Source organism: Pelobates fuscus, chromosome 9 (genome assembly GCF_036172605.1).
Source record: "Pelobates fuscus isolate aPelFus1 chromosome 9, aPelFus1.pri, whole genome shotgun sequence".
In the NCBI taxonomy this organism is placed as follows: Eukaryota; Metazoa; Chordata; class Amphibia; order Anura; family Pelobatidae; genus Pelobates; species Pelobates fuscus.
The window spans coordinates 169,201,572-169,218,975 of record NC_086325.1 but is presented as its reverse complement, the minus strand read 5'-3'; the positions used below and the strand labels follow the sequence as shown (position 1 = coordinate 169,218,975).

Here is a 17,404-nt window from a genome sequence, read left to right as displayed (position 1 = left end):
CAGCAATAATACTCCCAGTAATGTGTCTGAGTGTATAACAGAGCTCCACAGCAATAATACTCCCAGTAATGTGTCTGAGTGTATAACAGAGCCCACAGCAATAATACTCCCAGTAATGTGTCTGAGTGTATAACAGAGCTCCACAGCAATAATACTCCCAGTAATGTGTCTGAGTGTATAACAGAGCTCCACAGCAATAATACTCCCTTAATGTGTCTGAGTGTATAACAGAGTTGTAGCAGATGACCCTGGGCTGTCCTACAAATTTCATGTGAATAACTGTATTCGTGTACATTGCCAGTTTCTATGTGTTTTAAAAGAAGTGTATTCCTCTGATTGTTCGGTAGAATCATTCGAATAAAGTAAGGGAATGAAACTACCGAACAACCAGTCCTCCCCTGTGTGAAGTGTGCCTTCAATTACCCGTGGCAACAATGTTGCAAGCGGGTAATTAACGAGCTATGCGGTAGGTCCTTTGTCTCGGGGTGGCCGCCATTCGGGAAACAAACACGTGGTGGCGGCCCTTTTGCTCTCCTCTCCCCTCTCCATCTGGGGCCTTCCCTGTGGCCCCTACTTCCCTCTCTCCCATGGTGGCTGCCGGTGTGGGTGCTCCCCCCCGTGGCCTGAGTCCCTCTGGGCCTTCCCTGTGGCCCCTACTTCCCTCTCCCATGGTGGCTGCTGGTGTGGGTGTGGGTGCTCCCCCCCGTGGCCTGAGTCCCTCTGGGCCTTCCCTGTGGCCCCTACTTCCCTCTCCCATGGTGGCTGCCGGGGTGGGTGCTCCCCCCCGTGGCCTGAGTCCCTCTGGGCCTTCCCTGTGGCCCCTACTTCCCTCTCCCATGGTGGCTGCCGGGGTGGGTGCTCCCCCCCGTGGCCTGAGTCCCTCTGGGCCTTCCCTGTGGCCCCTACTTCCCTCTCCCATGGTGGCTGCCGGGGTGGGTGCTCCCCCCCGTGGCCTGAGTCCCTCTGGGCCTTCCCTGTGGCCCCTACTTCCCTCTCCCATGGTGGCTGCCGGGGTGGGTGCTCCCCCCCGTGGCCTGAGTCCCTCTGGGCCTTCCCTGTGGCCCCTACTTCCCTCTCCCATGGTGGCTGCCGGGGTGGGTGCTCCCCCCCGTGGCCTGAGTCCCTCTGGGCCTTCCCTGTGGCCCCTACTTCCCTCTCCCATGGTGGCTGCTGGTGTGGGTCCTCCCCCCCCGCAGCCTGAGTCCCTCTGGGCCTTCCCTGTGGCCCCTGCTCCCCTCTCCCATGGTGGCTGCTGGTGTGGGTGCTCCCCCCCGCAGCCTGAGTCCCTCTGGGCCTTCCCTGTGGCCCCTGCTCCCCTCTCCCATGGTGGCTGCTGGTGTGGGTGCTCCCCCCCGCAGCCTGAATCCCTCTGGGCCTTCCCTGTGGCCCCTGCTCCCCTCTCCCATGGTGGCTGCTGGTGTGGGTGCTCCCCCCCGCAGCCTGAGTCCCTCTGGGCCTTCCCTGTGGCCCCTGCTCCCCTCTCCCATGGTGGCTGCCGGGGTGGGTGCTCCCCCCGTGGCCTGAGTCCCTCTGGGCCTTCCCTGTGGCCCCTACTTCCCTCTCCCATGGTGGCTGCCGGGGTGGGTGCTCCCCCCGCAGCCTGAGTCCCTCTGGGCCTTCCCTGTGGCCCCTGCTCCCCTCTCCCATGGTGGCTGCCGGGGTGGGTGCTCCCCCCGCAGCCTGAGTCCCTCTGGGCCTTCCCTGTGGCCCCTGCTCCCCTCTCCCATGGTGGCTGCCGGGGTGGGTGCTCCCCCCGCAGCCTGAGTCCCTCTGGGCCTTCCCTGTGGCCCCTACTTCCCTCTCCCATGGTGGCTGCCGGTGTGGGTGCTCCCCCCCGCAGCCTGAGTCCCTCTGGGCCTTCCCTGTGGCCCCTACTTCCCTCTCCCATGGTGGCTGCCGGGGTGGGTGCTCCCCCCGCAGCCTGAGTCCCTCTGGGCCTTCCCTGTGGCCCCTGCCCCTCTCTCCCATGGTGGCTGCCGGTGTGGGTGCTCCCCCCCGCGGCCTGTCTCCATCTGGGGCCTTCCCTGTGGCCCCTGGCCCTTCTCCCATGGTGGTTGCCGGTGTGGGTGCTCCCCCCGCGGCCTGTCTCCTAATGGGGCCTGATGCTGCTCCTCGGGCCTGGTTGAGGAGGTGGAGCCCGGGGCCGAGGCTTCACCCGGCCGCATGTCTGAGGCTCCAGACACGCGGCCTACAACTGCCGCGGAGGATGCGTGGCCTAATACCGCTGCGCGGGACTTGCGGCCTCCCCCTCCTGCAGCCCGATCATGGGCGGCAGCCTCCGGCATTGGGGCCTTCGTGCCGGAGGCTGTAGGAGGCGGGCGGCGCATCCCGCGCCTTGTGCCGCTGGCCGGAGGCCTTCCTGAAACGCTGCATGGCGGGCGTGATGGCGGGGCCGAGAGGGGACTGCTTACCGGGTGAGGATGGCGCCCGGGGGTCTCTCTCCCCTGCCCCCCCCTCCTTTTTTCAGTCCCCATCCCTTCTCTGACTCCGGTTTCTCTCCCCCCTGTTGGCATGTTTTCTTTCTGTTCCTGGCGGTCCTTCTTTCTCCCCCCTCCCCCCTTTTTTTCCCCTCTCTCTGTTTTCTTCCCCCTTCCACTCTCTGTTTCTCTCCTCTATGCCCCCCCCCCCTTTTTTCCTCTCTTGCCCTGCTCTTACCTGTTCCTGGGTCTTCTCTGCCTTCTGCTCTTCTCTCTCTGCCCTCTGCTCTTCTCTCTCTGCCCTCTGCTCTTCTCTCTCTGCCCTCTGCTCTTCTCTCTCTGCCTTCTGCTCTTCTCTCTCTGCCCTCTGCTCTTCTCTCTCTGCCTTCTGCTCTTCTCTCTCTGCCTTCTGCTCTTCTCTCTCTGCCCTCTGCTCTTCTCTCTCTGCCCTCTGCTCTTCTCTCTCTGCCCTCTGCTCTTCTCTCTCTGCCTTCTGCTCTTCTCTCTCTGCCCTCTGCTCTTCTCTCTCTGCCCTCTGCTCTTCTCTCTCTGCCTTCTGCTCTTCTCTCTCTGCCCTCTGCTCTTCTCTCTCTGCCCTCTGCTCTTCTCTCTCTGCCTTCTGCTCTTCTCTCTCTGCCTTCTGCTCTTCTCTCTCTGCCCTCTGCTCTTCTCTCTCTGCCCTCTGCTCTTCTCTCTCTGCCTTCTGCTCTTCTCTCTCTGCCTTCTGCTCTTCTCTCTCTGCCCTCTGCTCTTCTCTCTCTGCCCTCTGCTCTTCTCTCTCTGCCTTCTGCTCTTCTCTCTCTGCCCTCTGCTCTTCTCTCTCTGCCCTCTGCTCTTCTCTCTCTGCCCTCTGCTCTTCTCTCTCTGCCCTCTGCTCTTCTCTCTCTGCCCTCTGCTCTTCTCTCTCTGCCTTCTGCTCTTCTCTCTCTGCCTTCTGCTCTTCTCTCTCTGCCCTCTGCTCTTCTCTCTCTGCCTTCTGCTCTTCTCTCTCTGCCTTCTGCTCTTCTCTCTCTGCCCTCTGCTCTTCTCTCTCTGCCCTCTGCTCTTCTCTCTCTGCCCTCTGCTCTTCTCTCTCTGCCTTCTGCTCTTCTCTCTCTGCCCTCTGCTCTTCTCTCTCTGCCCTCTGCTCTTCTCTCTCTGCCTTCTGCTCTTCTCTCTCTGCCCTCTGCTCTTCTCTCTCTGCCCTCTGCTCTTCTCTCTCTGCCTTCTGCTCTTCTCTCTCTGCCTTCTGCTCTTCTCTCTCTGCCCTCTGCTCTTCTCTCTCTGCCCTCTGCTCTTCTCTCTCTGCCTTCTGCTCTTCTCTCTCTGCCTTCTGCTCTTCTCTCTCTGCCCTCTGCTCTTCTCTCTCTGCCCTCTGCTCTTCTCTCTCTGCCTTCTGCTCTTCTCTCTCTGCCCTCTGCTCTTCTCTCTCTGCCTTCTGCTCTTCTCTCTCTGCCCTCTGCTCTTCTCTCTCTGCCCTCTGCTCTTCTCTCTCTGCCCTCTGCTCTTCTCTCTCTGCCTTCTGCTCTTCTCTCTCTGCCCTCTGCTCTTCTCTCTCTGCCCTCTGCTCTTCTCTCTCTGCCTTCTGCTCTTCTCTCTCTGCCCTCTGCTCTTCTCTCTCTGCCCTCTGCTCTTCTCTCTCTGCCCTCTGCTCTTCTCTCTCTGCCCTCTGCTCTTCTCTCTCTGCCTTCTGCTCTTCTCTCTCTGCCCTCTGCTCTTCTCTCTCTGCCCTCTGCTCTTCTCTCTCTGCCCTCTGCTCTTCTCTCTCTGCCTTCTGCTCTTCTCTCTCTGCCCTCTGCTCTTCTCTCTCTGCCCTCTGCTCTTCTCTCTCTGCCTTCTGCTCTTCTCTCTCTGCCCTCTGCTCTTCTCTCTCTGCCCTCTGCTCTTCTCTCTCTGCCCTCTGCTCTTCTCTCTCTGCCCTCTGCTCTTCTCTCTCTGCCTTCTGCTCTTCTCTCTGGTTGCTTACCTCGGCTGCCTCCTGGTGGCACGTCCTCTCCATGCCCTTCTCCCAGGTTCTGGCTTCAGTTCATAGAAATGCCCAGCAGGTGGCGCCTCGAACATCTTGGAAGAAAACAGTGGAAGCTGATTTCAATGTCTTCTGCCTGGACTTCTACGCTTGTTATGCCGCGGATGGTGTACCGGGCATTGGCTGGTGAGTACGTTGTCCCTTCTTGCAATCTGATCGGGTCCCTTTAAAACTGGGGAGGGGTATTAGTGCGCAAAAAAGCCCCCCCCCCCCCTCCAAAAAAAATAAATTGGAAATTTCATTAAAAAAAACAAACAAAGAAGTCCTGAATGAATACCTGAATAGAATGAGGAATAAAAGATTCACACAAAAAAAGGAATGAAAAAGAAAGAGGAAAACGGTACCTGGACGCCACTTACCAGGGAGTCCACTCCGGTTATTTAACCCCCCCCCCCTTTTTGTCAGTGTTTATCATATATTATAGTACAGTTTGCTGCGGCGTCCTGCGCAGCTAATAGCGCTGGCGTTGCCGCCCAAGAGGCAGGCGGCTAGGGTGGCTCTGGATGCTGCTGCGGGGCACTAGTATGGCCTGCTTGACTTGCGTGTGTCGCGTACTGCTAGGGAGCAGTGGTGAGGGTTTTCTCTCTGGGACGCGTGTCGTTCCTAGGGTGAGCTGGGTTGGTGGGAATTTGCAGACAGAGAATTGGGTCCTCGTGCCATTCCACGAGGGTTCCAGTCGCAGGGATCGCGTGGTGGGGGAGCGGCTTACCATGAAAGCTTGGTAGGCTTACCTCCCGACCAATTTTAGGGTGCCCCCGAAGTCAGCTCCGCGGGTCGTTCCCCCCCCCCCCCTTGGGACATGGTGCCTGTAGAGGGGCATGGTCAATATCTCATGGTTTCTTATTTGCTCGGTTGTCGTTCCATCCACGGGGTTAGGTATGGGAGGGCATGACACATCAGTCCGTGTGGTTAGGACTGCAGGGCTCGGGCTTCCGGCTGCTGCCGATGCGCCCGGCAGGTTGTTGTTTTCCAGGCCGTATTTCTGACAATCAGTGTTCTGGGGCTATGTGCTCCCCACATGGGTGGCTCTTAATGTCGCCCTCCTGGGTAAGCTGGCCTTGCCTATCGTTGTTGCCTTTGGGGCAGTATGGGGTTTTCCTTTTGGGCCTCCGTTAATGGTGGCTTGTGCAATCAGGCCCCCTAAGTCCCTTCCACTGACTTCCACCTGTTGCCGCTGCAGCGGGTTTGGGGGTTTTTGGGGCCTAATTAATTTTCCATGGTGTGCTGACTCTTGCTCGGTGAGCTAGCAAGCTCTTGCTGACTCTGGCTGTCTTGGAGCTTCCCCATTCTGGTGGCATGGTAGGCGTGAGGTCCCCAACTCCCGGACAGGTGGGTAGTTCTTCCTTTGGGACAATCGTGTGGCGGTACCCTCTACCCCGGTGGTACCCTGGTTGTGGCGCCTAGCTCGGCGCTGCTTGAGTCTGGAAGTGTCTGGTCAGGCGGGGTTTTCCCGGGGGGTTCTATCTTGTTCACGGTAGGACGTACTTCGGGCTCCGCAGGGCCAAATTTATAAGGCAGTGGGGACATGGTCGCTCGGTCTAGCGGCCACTGAGGTAGCGGGTCCATGGGTCGATCTCTGAGGCGGCGTGGGGCCCTCTACAGTTCAGTGTGACCGATCAGGCCGGATGAGAGCACTTCCTTGGCGGCTTCTCATTCATGTTACGGTCATCTGCAGGTGGGAAGGGGTTTTGGTGGATCGAGTAAGCATAGGAAGGGACTTCCTTCAGGCTTTCGCCGCTCGACGGCTGTTGTATTTGGGAAAGGTAAGTTGGTAGCGGTTGGCTGATTCATCAATAGAATCTGTTCCGTTCTTGGAGGTTGCGGAGTAGACATAACCAGGCCCTTTCTGCTTTCTCTTGAGGTGAATTGAATGCACAGGGTACTGGTTAGGCTCCTAGCAGGGTATGCTAGGTTCCCAGGATAGTTGGAAATATACCGTCCCAATTGGGGGGAGCGCTGGGTTCCCACATGTGTCCTGTTTTTTCTTCGGTGGGGGCTATTCCGCCCCTGGGTTATTCGGCCTCCTCTCCTCTTGTTTGCTTCTCGAAGCAGGGTTTTCTCGCCTGTGTCCCTGTTGTTGGGGTACTCCAATTGGGGCTAGAATTCCTGGGTAAGGATGGTGGTGGGTTCAGGGGGTGTTCGGTTTGGGGCGGCTACAGACGCCGCCAGGCTGGGCGTGCTTGTGCCACTGGTTCACAGGGCTTGGATGGCGGGGGTCAGGGTGGTAGGTTCCTTGGGTTCACCCTGCTGGTCTCCGAATGGATTTCTCCCCGCGGTTACTGTCTCCGCCCCCCTCACCCCGTAATAAAGAGGGTGGGATGCTAATCTTTCATTTGGGACAGGAGGTGCGGGGCGAGTGATTGGATCTTACGCCTTCGGGAGTGGAGGTTCGGTGGTCTGGCGCCTGATACATGAGGGAGGTGTGGCTCCTCCTCTTCCTGGGCCTGGTGTCCCGTCTCCTAGGAGTACCGGGGGTTTTTGTCATCTGTCTGGGTGGACTGATCTGCATTCGGTGGCTGTTTGGGATTTGGGTGTTCTTAAATCTGGACATGTTACGCATTCTGTTTCTTACCAGAGGTTCTCAGGGGCCGGCTGAAGCTATCGCCCATTCCTGTTGGCAGTGCGCTCAGCAATGTGAGTGCCCTGGTGCGCTGCCGTCGGAAATCGGACAAGATGGGTTTCTAGGTTTGGCTTGGGGGATTCCAGTTCGCCTTGGGGTTTGGCCGGATGTGGGCTGGTTATCTCGAGGGGATGGGTGCGCTTGCTGGAGGTTGTACAAGGCCTATGTTAACGGTGCACTGAGGAAGGCTCCGGCTGGAGTTGAAACGCGGTTGCTGCTAGACCGAATTATTGTATCTGGGACTTTTCTTATTTACTCTGCAGTGTTTTATTTTGGCTTTGTGCCTGGTATATTTTACTATTTATACACTGCTTTTGTCCCTGTTTTAATTGTTTATTTGTTAAATGAATTTTGGATTCTCCACTTTGTATCCTTTGCTGCTCCCCTCAAAGGTATTGTTTTAGCCTTTTTAGGCTCCCTCCTGCATATTATATAGAGCCTGGGACGGCTTTCAAGTTTTACTCTACATAAGGGGTCTAGCATTATATATATATATATCTCTGGTTGTGGTGGGGTCATTCCATCTACTTAAACGTAACCTCAAACTCAATTGGCAAGGACATACCCCCGCCACAACCCCGCTGTTTTACACCTAAAATCAGCGGGGTTGTGGCGGGGGTATGTCCTTGCCAATTGAGTTTGAGGTTACGTTTAAGTAGATGGAATGAGATGAACAAGTTTTTTAAGGTCTCAAACCTCCCCTGCTTCAAAGGTTAAACTTTAGGTTGCCTGAGGTCTCGTGCCCATCGAGCGTGGATAAGGTCGGCTGATGGCGGGCATTGGAAATATATGATTTTTATGACGAGGGGGGGAGGTGAGGGAGTGGTGATTAGGAACCACTCTGTTTATTGGCAATGACGGTTGGGTCACTGTATAACACTATGGGTGGAGTTATATATGTATATATGTTAATTTATGCTTATTTATGTCTAACGTTTTGGTTACAGAAAAGAAGAGATTTAATAAATAAAGTTATGGATGTGTTATGCAGTAACTTAGTTTGTGATAATAAATGCTGTGGCCTGTTTCATCCATACTAAGTGGTCTGTCGTTACTGGGGGGTTGAATAGGGTTAGATTTTGTTCTAGGCTGCATCGCGATTCCCCACTACGTACATACAAGTGTCTGGAACCCAAATCGGACACTCGACTAGGCGAACACCGCTGAGACCTCCACCAGCCCGGTCCGTACGGTTCCAAACTACCGAACGGCCCCTCGTTCGGTGGACAAAAACAACCGAACGAGGGGATGTCCTGTGAACCCTATCTAATCGCTGTACCTTTAGCCGTTCGTGTAAAGTGTTCCCTTATACAGTGACCGACCGCAGGGCCCCATCGCATGGAACCCAATTCGGCTGTTACATCCAGCGTGGTCGGTCTTTTTATTACCTCCATAAAATTCCCGAACCCCTGGTCCGATCTGGGTGATTTTTAGATATGTTACTCACCCAGATCAGGGCTATCAGGGGATGTGCCATTTAAAGGGGTACCCCTAGGGGTTTAGGGGTTTAGGGGTACATCCAGGAACTGGGGGAATCTGAGGACAGTGTAAAGGGGATTATGGTGTAAACTGAGGGGAGGAGATGTGTGGGAGGTTACTAATCCCAGATTGGATACTGTACTAATTGTTGAAAACTCCTCCCTTGCATGGGAGCATGCTTTATAAGGCACTGTGGAATAAAGATTGTCAGTTCTGCTCCTAAAACTGTGTGTCGTCCAGTTATTGGGATTGCTGTTGGGATATTGCTGTATTATTTTGCTTGCTGGAAATCTTGCCTGTGGATTTACAATTGCCTTGTTCCTGAGCCTCACTTGGATTCTAAGAGGAGATAACTAGGAGAATATTGTATCTCTGCTACAAGAGCTCCACAGCAATAATACTCCCAGTAATGTGTCTGAGTGTATAACAGAGCCCCACAGCAATAATACTCACAGTAATGTGTCTGAGTGTATAACAGAGCTCCACAGCAATAATACTCCCAGTTATGTGCCTGAGTGTATAACAGAGCTCCACAGCAATAATACTCACAGTAATGTGTCTTTAAACTACAATAAATGTGTTTAGAAATCAGTCTGTGTAATAAGATACATTGTTTTGTTATAAATGACATCTTAGTTGTATAATATTGTACAATCCCGGTTTACTAGTGTGAGTGTAATTAATATAGTGAATATTGCACAATCTGGGTTTTTTAATATTACAGTGATTATAATACATCTTGAGTATTAAGGAGAGAGACGGGCATTTCTTCCTGTGATAAAACAAGCTCTGTGGCTCACGGTTCCGGTTTCTCATGGGAAGCTCATACAGATGTCTGCAGCTCGGGGATCGAACGTTGACATGTAATGTCCAGGTATGACGTGGTTTGTGGACAGTCTGTCAGGAATGAAACAGAACAAAATTACCAATGGATTGACACAGATTTGTAGAAAACAGCGTGTGAAAGCATATAATGTAACAGTTACAGCATGGCCATGGAAGGGACTGATCCATGAATAATAATGGCTTTCTTGTTGCGTGGCTGGCTGTATTTTTCTCAGACTACTGTGATGAAGTGAATGGTGTTGTTTGTGAGGGTGTTTATATTTCTGCTAATTTCTTCAGAGAGGCATATGACATTTAACCCCGGGGGGGGGGGGGGGGGGTAAGTATTGTATGCAACATAAATAAATGTTTAGATGTGGGCCCCTTGGGTGAAGCATTCGGAGAGCAGGGCGGGTCGGAGCTCCACTCCTCTGTTTTTACACAGCCGGGAGATATAAGGTCCAGGCCAGGGCTTTGGACTGTCTCCAACCCATTGCTCAGCTGCAGGTAATCAGCTGCAGAAGGGGAAATAAAACCCTCCCTGGTAGACAGGGGAGACTTATTTCTCCTTTGGGGGCTGGAAGCAGCAGGCTGATTGTTCACTGAGCACTGGAGTGCAGAGCGCTGACAAGAAACAAGCAGGGGCGGACTGAGCACTGGGGGGCCTGCCCGTAGAGCAGGGCAGTAATGGCTGAGCTGGGGAGTTAAACAATCTCCCCACCCAGCCGGCACTCAGTAAGGTGGGGAGTCTTCCGTGAGCCCATACTGCTAGAAATCTTCTCCCCGTGCTGGGGACACTGAGGGACAGGTAAAGGGACTTTCCAAAGGCCCTCAGTGTGTCTGTCTCAGTGTAACACTGCTCAGGGCAGCTCCGTGTGGCTGGTTCTGCAGGAATTTACATCATCAGTCACAGTGCAGAGTGAGCTGTGCGGAGCTGCCCTGAGCAGAGTAACAGGCAGCATGTCAGCATCGTGTGCCCTGGGGTGGTGAGGGACCTTCAGAAGAGGATTTTGAGGTAAGATTTGGGAGGGGGGCTTTATTTAAATTTATTTAAAAAATGTAACTATATAATTGTGACAAGACCAACCCTGCCACTGTGCATTGGAGGAGCCTGGTTGCCCGCCTGCTGCCCTGTGACTATGGCCCCATGTTGAAACGCTTGATTTTCCCCTGCAAATACACGAAAGCCGGGTCATTCGGTGCTTGCCCTGTTTGAGCGGTGATACCCCACATAGCTATGCCATGGAGCCCATTCGTATAATGAAAGACTATGGGAAAGACTTTGGCTCCATGGCAATTGAATGTTTTCCTGTCGTTGTGGGGGGTTTCGGGGGATACCTTCAGTTTGCTCCCCTTTTTTTGCTTTCACTCTGGGTGTCAGGAGACTAGCCATTTAAAAAGGCTGTCTCCTCTGACTCCCCGAGCTCCGGTGTGAACCTGCTGGCGCCTGGGGCTTCTCGTGGTTACACGCGAGTACCCGGCGGCTGGACCTGCTTGCGCACGTGGCCAGCTCCTTCAAGAGCCATGTGCACCTGACCGGCGAGAGGAGGGTGCACCTGCTACGCGGCCCCTCCTCCACCCGCGGTGGTCAGACCGAGAATGTTGGTTTTTTTTTCTTCTCATGCTGGGATTCTGGCTGTCACTAAGCTATTATACAATAATCGTTCAGTGGACAACACTCCAGGATCAGTGTTTGAAGGCACAGGTTCAATTCTGGCATAGTCATCTATACATTTTCACACAGAGCCAGTTTGCCATTTAGATCATGGGTGAGCACACCTTTGCACTATTCATCTAGCTTTCTATGCTCCTATCCTTGTGCTTCTATATATATATATATATTCCTGGAGATGAGACTGCTATAGTGTGATATGCTCTTTCTATGGCTAGTGTATTAAGCTAAGCAGACCTAGCTCTGGCTCTTACTGGTATGGGAGACCAGCCTATGCTGACACTAATTCTATTTATCAGGTTCTGTGTCTAGTAGAGTGGAAGGTGGTCCCTTCCGAACTCAATAAGGGGACACATTGAGTTGGCAATTGTTTAGCCCTACTCCTGAAATATGCCACGGGCACAATACCCTTCAGGTGGTATGCTGAGGAGGCATAATATTGAAGAAGGAATCTCAAACAGGTCTGCATGTTCATGTGCATAACCTATTTACAGTTAAAAATAAATCGCTCAGTATATCATGGTTTAATGGACATTATATTCACTGGAACATTTTCAGATTATATCCACTACAGCTGGAATACCACTTTTTGCCTGCTGGGCATTTAGGGACTGCTAGTCCCAGTTAAGGTTTATTCACACAGTATTACGCTGTCTAAAGGGGTTGGCGTCTGGGGGTCCTATATCACAGGATACCCTGAAGAATTACAGATATTTAGGGAACGCTACCCTAACACTGGGGTCCCTTATTACCCATTTAGATGCTACCCAGGATTGGCCTGCTATGTCTGTGCCCTATTGATTGGCCTGTTAAATGTCTGTGCCCCTTTGACTGGCCAGCTACGTCTGTGCCCATTGATTGGCCAGCTATGTCTGCGCCCCATTGATTGACCAGCTATGTCTGCGCCCCATTGATTGACCAGCTATGTCTGCGCCCCATTGATTGGCCAGCTATGTCTGCGCCCCATTGATTGGCCAGCTATGTCTGCGCCCCATTGATTGGCCAGCTATGTCTGCGCCCCATTGATTGGCCAGCTATGTCTGCGCCCCATTGATTGGCCAGCTAGGTCTGTGCCCCATTGATTGGCCAGCTAGGTCTGCGCCCCATTGATTGGCCAGCTAGATCTGCTCGCATTTGATTGGCCAGCTAGGTCTGCGCCCCATTGATTGGCCAGCTAGGTCTGCGCGCATTTGATTGGCCAGCTAGGTCTGCGCCCCATTGATTGGCCAGCTAGGTCTGCGCCACATTGATTGGCCAGCTATGTCTGCGCCCCATTGATTGGCCAGCTATGTCTGCGCCCCATTGATTGGCCAGCTATGTCTGCGCCCCATTGATTGGCCAGCTATGTCTGCGCCCCATTGATTGGCCAGCTAGGTCTTTGCCTTTTGTTGGGCCTGAGCTATCTGGGCCCGAAAACCCTTTTGTCCGCAGGCCTGGGAGGATATCACGGAGAAGAGCCCAGTACCCACTATTGACATGGAAATAGATGGGTGCCCAGGCAAGCACTGCTGCCTTACTATCCAAGAGGACACCAGTGTACCTAAATATGATTGGAATGGTGAAGGCCCTAAACCTCATGCCCTAAGGGGCAAGGTTTTTTTATTAGGATCCCCGGGCGCGACACCACGGTTTACACCTACCCGGCAGCAGCACATCTCCAAAGAGAATTTCGCACAAGCAGGGACCAGTGCTCAGGGGAGCACGGGTGTCTTGCCTTCAGCAACTAACCATCTGGCTGCCTTCCCGGTATCCGTCTTAAGTATGGGTAGTTAGTCCTACGTCACGTTTAGCCCCTGACCTTTTCAGTTGGGTTTACTTGACCTGCTATTTACTTTCTCTCCGAGGTACGTATTTACCGTTATCTACATTATTTGTCGTTTCTTGGTTTTCGAGAGGCCTGACTTGACCTCCTCCAACCACAAGGGGCTCTCGGGGATTGCGGAGAATGTCTCCAGCTTTCCTCAGGCTACCGACGGTCCTCCTGGATCCCGTGCGCACGCACGGGATCCGCGCGGTCAGTTGGTAGTTTCTATCATTGTTTCCGAAAGGTTGCATTTTCTCTCCATCCCTTTCTGTTATTAAGGATGGACATGGCCCGAGGTTGTATACGATTCCATCTTCCATCGGTCTGGGTTTTTACCAGTTGATTCCATCTCAGGTGAGTGACTCAGAGAGAGGTCCTTTGGTCAGAGAGAGAGACCCACCGCAGGATCTCAGGCTTATGCTGATATTAGTAAACGGTGTACCCCTGCAGTTGGTCACCCTGGGTCTCTAAGGGACTCTAGTTTGGATTACAAGAGGGTACGACCCTCCATCACCTTGATCCAAAAATTATATTTTATTCTCACGAACAGAGAGCGTACCCCTCTCATATACGGAACTGGACACTGATTTGTTATTAGTGGCCGCAGCCCTCCCTCAACCGCCCAATACTGAGCAGGATAGGGAGGACAAGTTTTGAGTGACACATTATCGTAATGGGAATCGGACACGGATGTAGACTCTACTGTTTGGTTATTAACGGGTGCGGCCCACTCAGGCTATCATCCGGACGCTAACACAGAGTTCAGTCACATTATTAGAGAACGTGGCTCTCTCATACACTCAGCGCACTACGGTGACGTCCATTTGTTCATCACGCAGGCTTGTACCTGTACAGGACAACGACGATTGCATAGAGGGGCGTCCCTCCTGCATTCAATTAGACCACCGCACCCCACGCGAGAAATAATCGGTATAACGGGGGGAGTCGCCCCACTAATTTACACACACTCCTGGAGACAGTATGGCTAACGGATGAGCCTCAGGTATTACAAGAGTGCAGGTTTTGGTATATTCTGCGCTATATCAAGCAGACAATTGCATTCTGTTTTAGATATCCAGGCCATTGCGAACAAACTGTGCAGACAGTTTTTCCCATATCAAGATGACATGAGATACTGAGACCTTCAACGGGCACTGCCTTGTTTGGGTAACAAGACTAGGGAAGGCCCACTACCCGGTCTGCAGATACACCGTACACATGGAAAGACCGGAAGCCCCGATTGACTTGAGTTCCCTGGTCATTACAACTCCTCTGGGCACATAGCTGGGGAACAGGGTTCGGAGATGGAAGACCCTCCATCTATACTCTATATACCTCACGGGAGCTGTCTTGGTTTGGGTTCTCGTTAACCCACTTTTCAACTACCATCAAGGAGACCTACGAGACTCTAGGGAAGAACCCGGTATGCCCTGACTCCTACACGGACGTCAAAGTCGGGTCACAACCTACCGCTGGAGTACTGCTCAGGATGTGTAGCAGACTCAGATAGGGCTGCCGACATTCCCATACGGGACAACACATGATTCGGACGGTTGGAGCTAGACCCTTTTTTTTTTTTTTCATTATATCTGCTCTCTGAAGTCACGTGTTGTGTGCGAAGGGACTTTACGCCTTGCCTGCGTATTGGAGAATGCTATGTGTTCGCGGGACTCCAAGCTAAGAAGGGAGATATCCCTCTATAGGAAGACCTTGACTTCGGTTATCGAGCTCACATTCCTGGGTCCCTTGACCTAGGACCTACTCTGGGAGATACATGCCCGTACAGTCAGGGGTACAGGGACCTAGGGGTCTCACTATAATATACCCTATCTTGTAGGTGGCGTGTAGACCAGGAACCCCATACACGACTTTTGACAGATCGGGCATGGAACAGGATCGTACTACGGTAATCAGATTATTTCACTCTCTCACTACAGCACGTGAGGACTCTTCGTTGTTATAAAGGTCCCAATCACCGTTGGATCCGTACATCTTATCACTCTTAGACGATGACATATCTGGATGGAGATCTCAACTCCGGTTTACGTTTCCCATCCCTTTGAATATTTCTGGATTCAATATCCCAAGAATAGTCGACCACCGTGCCACCACACAAGTTCAGTTTGGGGCCCCTGATTGGACATCCTTTTGGAGTCCTTTTTCTGCCGCAGCCGAGGAATACACAATCCATTTGGAATATTGGAATCACTTAGGATACGGCTAGTTTGACCGCACTCTTGCCTGCATAATAAATATATTCTTGGATGAGACCTCTCACCGGGTAGATCATGAAGGAATGAAAGATGCTACTTGGTTCTATTACGGAATTGGTGGTGGACTTAGGCGTATTTCTAGAGATTGGTGATCTACCTGCAAGACCACATCTCCGGGTGACCATGGCACGATCGGAGGAGCCACCTTACACATCAAGAGTTGAGACATGGTGGCGGTTTCTTCTCGCGGCCCTAATCCGCAAATGACTTTCAACATTTTACAACTACAGGAAAATGGCTAATTGGTCAGCTTGGCAGCTCATGGACCGGCTGCTAGGAAACAGGTTGCAACCCATGTACAAATGATCTATCCGCGGATGGTGTTTTTTCCGTATTTGGGATGCTTCGGCAGCTGGCATCTTTATCGATCCGCCTACTGTCATTTATCGCGGTTGGAAAGTCCATATCTCCAGGAATAGGTACCAGCGAAACAAACAGCGTTGGATTTGTTGTCTGAGCGTTAAAACCGCAAATACGAAGCCTCCTGTCATGTTATAAAATTGTAGATTATGCTAGCTTTAGTGTACCTATAATATTAATTTTGGAGAGTTACAGGGTCAAATATAGTGCTTGCGAATTAAATTCTCTGCACTTTCTCCCGGTGTTGTCAGGCATGTCAATCAAATTTGAATTAATCAAATCACATAATTATGTTAAAAGATTACTTAAATATACATGTAGAATTTTAATATATATACATATATATGTATTTAAATTCTACGTGTATACTAATGTAATCTTTTATGTAATTATATGTATTTATCTATATATTTGCGGTTATTTGTATTTTACATATAGATAGAGAGATATATATATATTAATAACAAAATACAGTTAGAATGAAATTACATATGAATATATAATTTATATTACATTTTGTTTCAATATTTTATTTATTATTTTAATTATACGTGTATATACAATATATATGTAGATCTATTATAGATATAATATATATACATATTATATATATGCATTAATGTCATTCTAAGTGTCATTCTATATATAAATATATATAAATACTTGTAATTTATTTTTACACATATTTAAAAAAATTTTTGTTTTATTCTTCCTACCAGCAGGGGGACTGTCTGATATTTCAGACAGCCCCCCTGCTGGCAGATCCATAGCCAGCTATAGGGGGCCATGTGATCGCTCTTTGAGATTCATGGGCGTAGGAACCGGGGGGCATGGGGGGGACGCATCCCCCCCCCCAGCAAATCATGCGGGGGGGACAGGTTATGGGCAAATCCCCCCCCCCCCAGCTCCGCCGGACCCCCTCATGCTGCAGCCCCTCAGGCGGCTGCAGCTTTGCCCGGGCTGGTGCGTCCATGAGAGCGCACCGCCCGGGCGCAGCATGAGGAGAGGGGCTGACAGGAGGGAAGCGCTCAGCGCTCCCTCCTGTCACTCCCTCACTGTAGCGTGGCCGAGCCCTGTATGGTCCGCGGGTACAGGGAGCATCTGTCTCCTGTACCCGGCCGGACTAACAGGAAGTGCACACTGAGTGTGCACTTCCTTTTAGTCCGGCCGGGTACAGGAAACAAAATCTCCCTGTACCCGCGGACCATACAGGGCTCGGCCACGCTACAACAGAGGTAGGGGAGGGGGCAGGAAGAGAATGACAAGGGAGAGAGGGGGAGAAAAAAGAGTGACAAGGGAGAGAGGGGGAGAAAAAAGAGTGACAAGGGAGAGAGGGGGAGAAAAAAGAGTGACAAGGGAGAGAGGGGGAGAAAAAAGAGTGACAAGGGAGAGAGGGGGAGAAAAAAGAGTGACGAGGGAGGGGGAGAAAAAAGAGTGAGGAGGGAGGGAGGGACGGGGAGAATGACATCCATCTCTCACACACACTGCATTCCTTACACACATATCAGGATGCCCTACACACTCCACCCCCTGTGAACAAAATCATAGGTGGAACATGAAGGTGGACCCTGGGACCCAGACCTTGAGCTGTGTAAAGGGCCCCCAAAAAATGGAGCTGCTTCCCGTTCTCCCAGAACATTGATTTTTGTGACCACAGTTACAAACAGCCTCCAGAGAGCCTGTTCTACACCAGACCCGTGGAGCCAGACTGCAGCTAGAGCCCATCATCATCCTCATCTGGTTGTAAGTAGGCAATCTAGCATATTATTCGTGGCACTAATCTCTAATTTACCTCACATTAAAGGGACACTATAGTCCCCAGAACCACTGCAGCTTAATGTGGTGGTTCTGGTGTCCATAGCCTGTCCCTGCAGGCCTATTAATGTAAACACGGCGGCACTCCAGCACTGGCGTTAGTTAACATGGCAGAAAAATAATTGGAAAGGGTT

The 17,404-nt window shown here is 52.0% G+C and overlaps 1 protein-coding gene across 1 annotated transcript in view; it reads right to left on the bottom strand.

Moving 5' to 3' along the window:
* Window positions 1-9,213: 9,213 nt before the first annotated feature.
* CFP (complement factor properdin) overlaps window positions 9,214-17,404 on the bottom strand; it is a 42,074-nt gene continuing 33,883 nt past the window's right edge. Inside the window, exon 10 of the mRNA XM_063433073.1 lies at window positions 9,214-9,418. The gene's annotated coding sequence lies outside the window, so the exon portion shown is untranslated. The remainder of the gene's footprint in view (window positions 9,419-17,404) is intronic.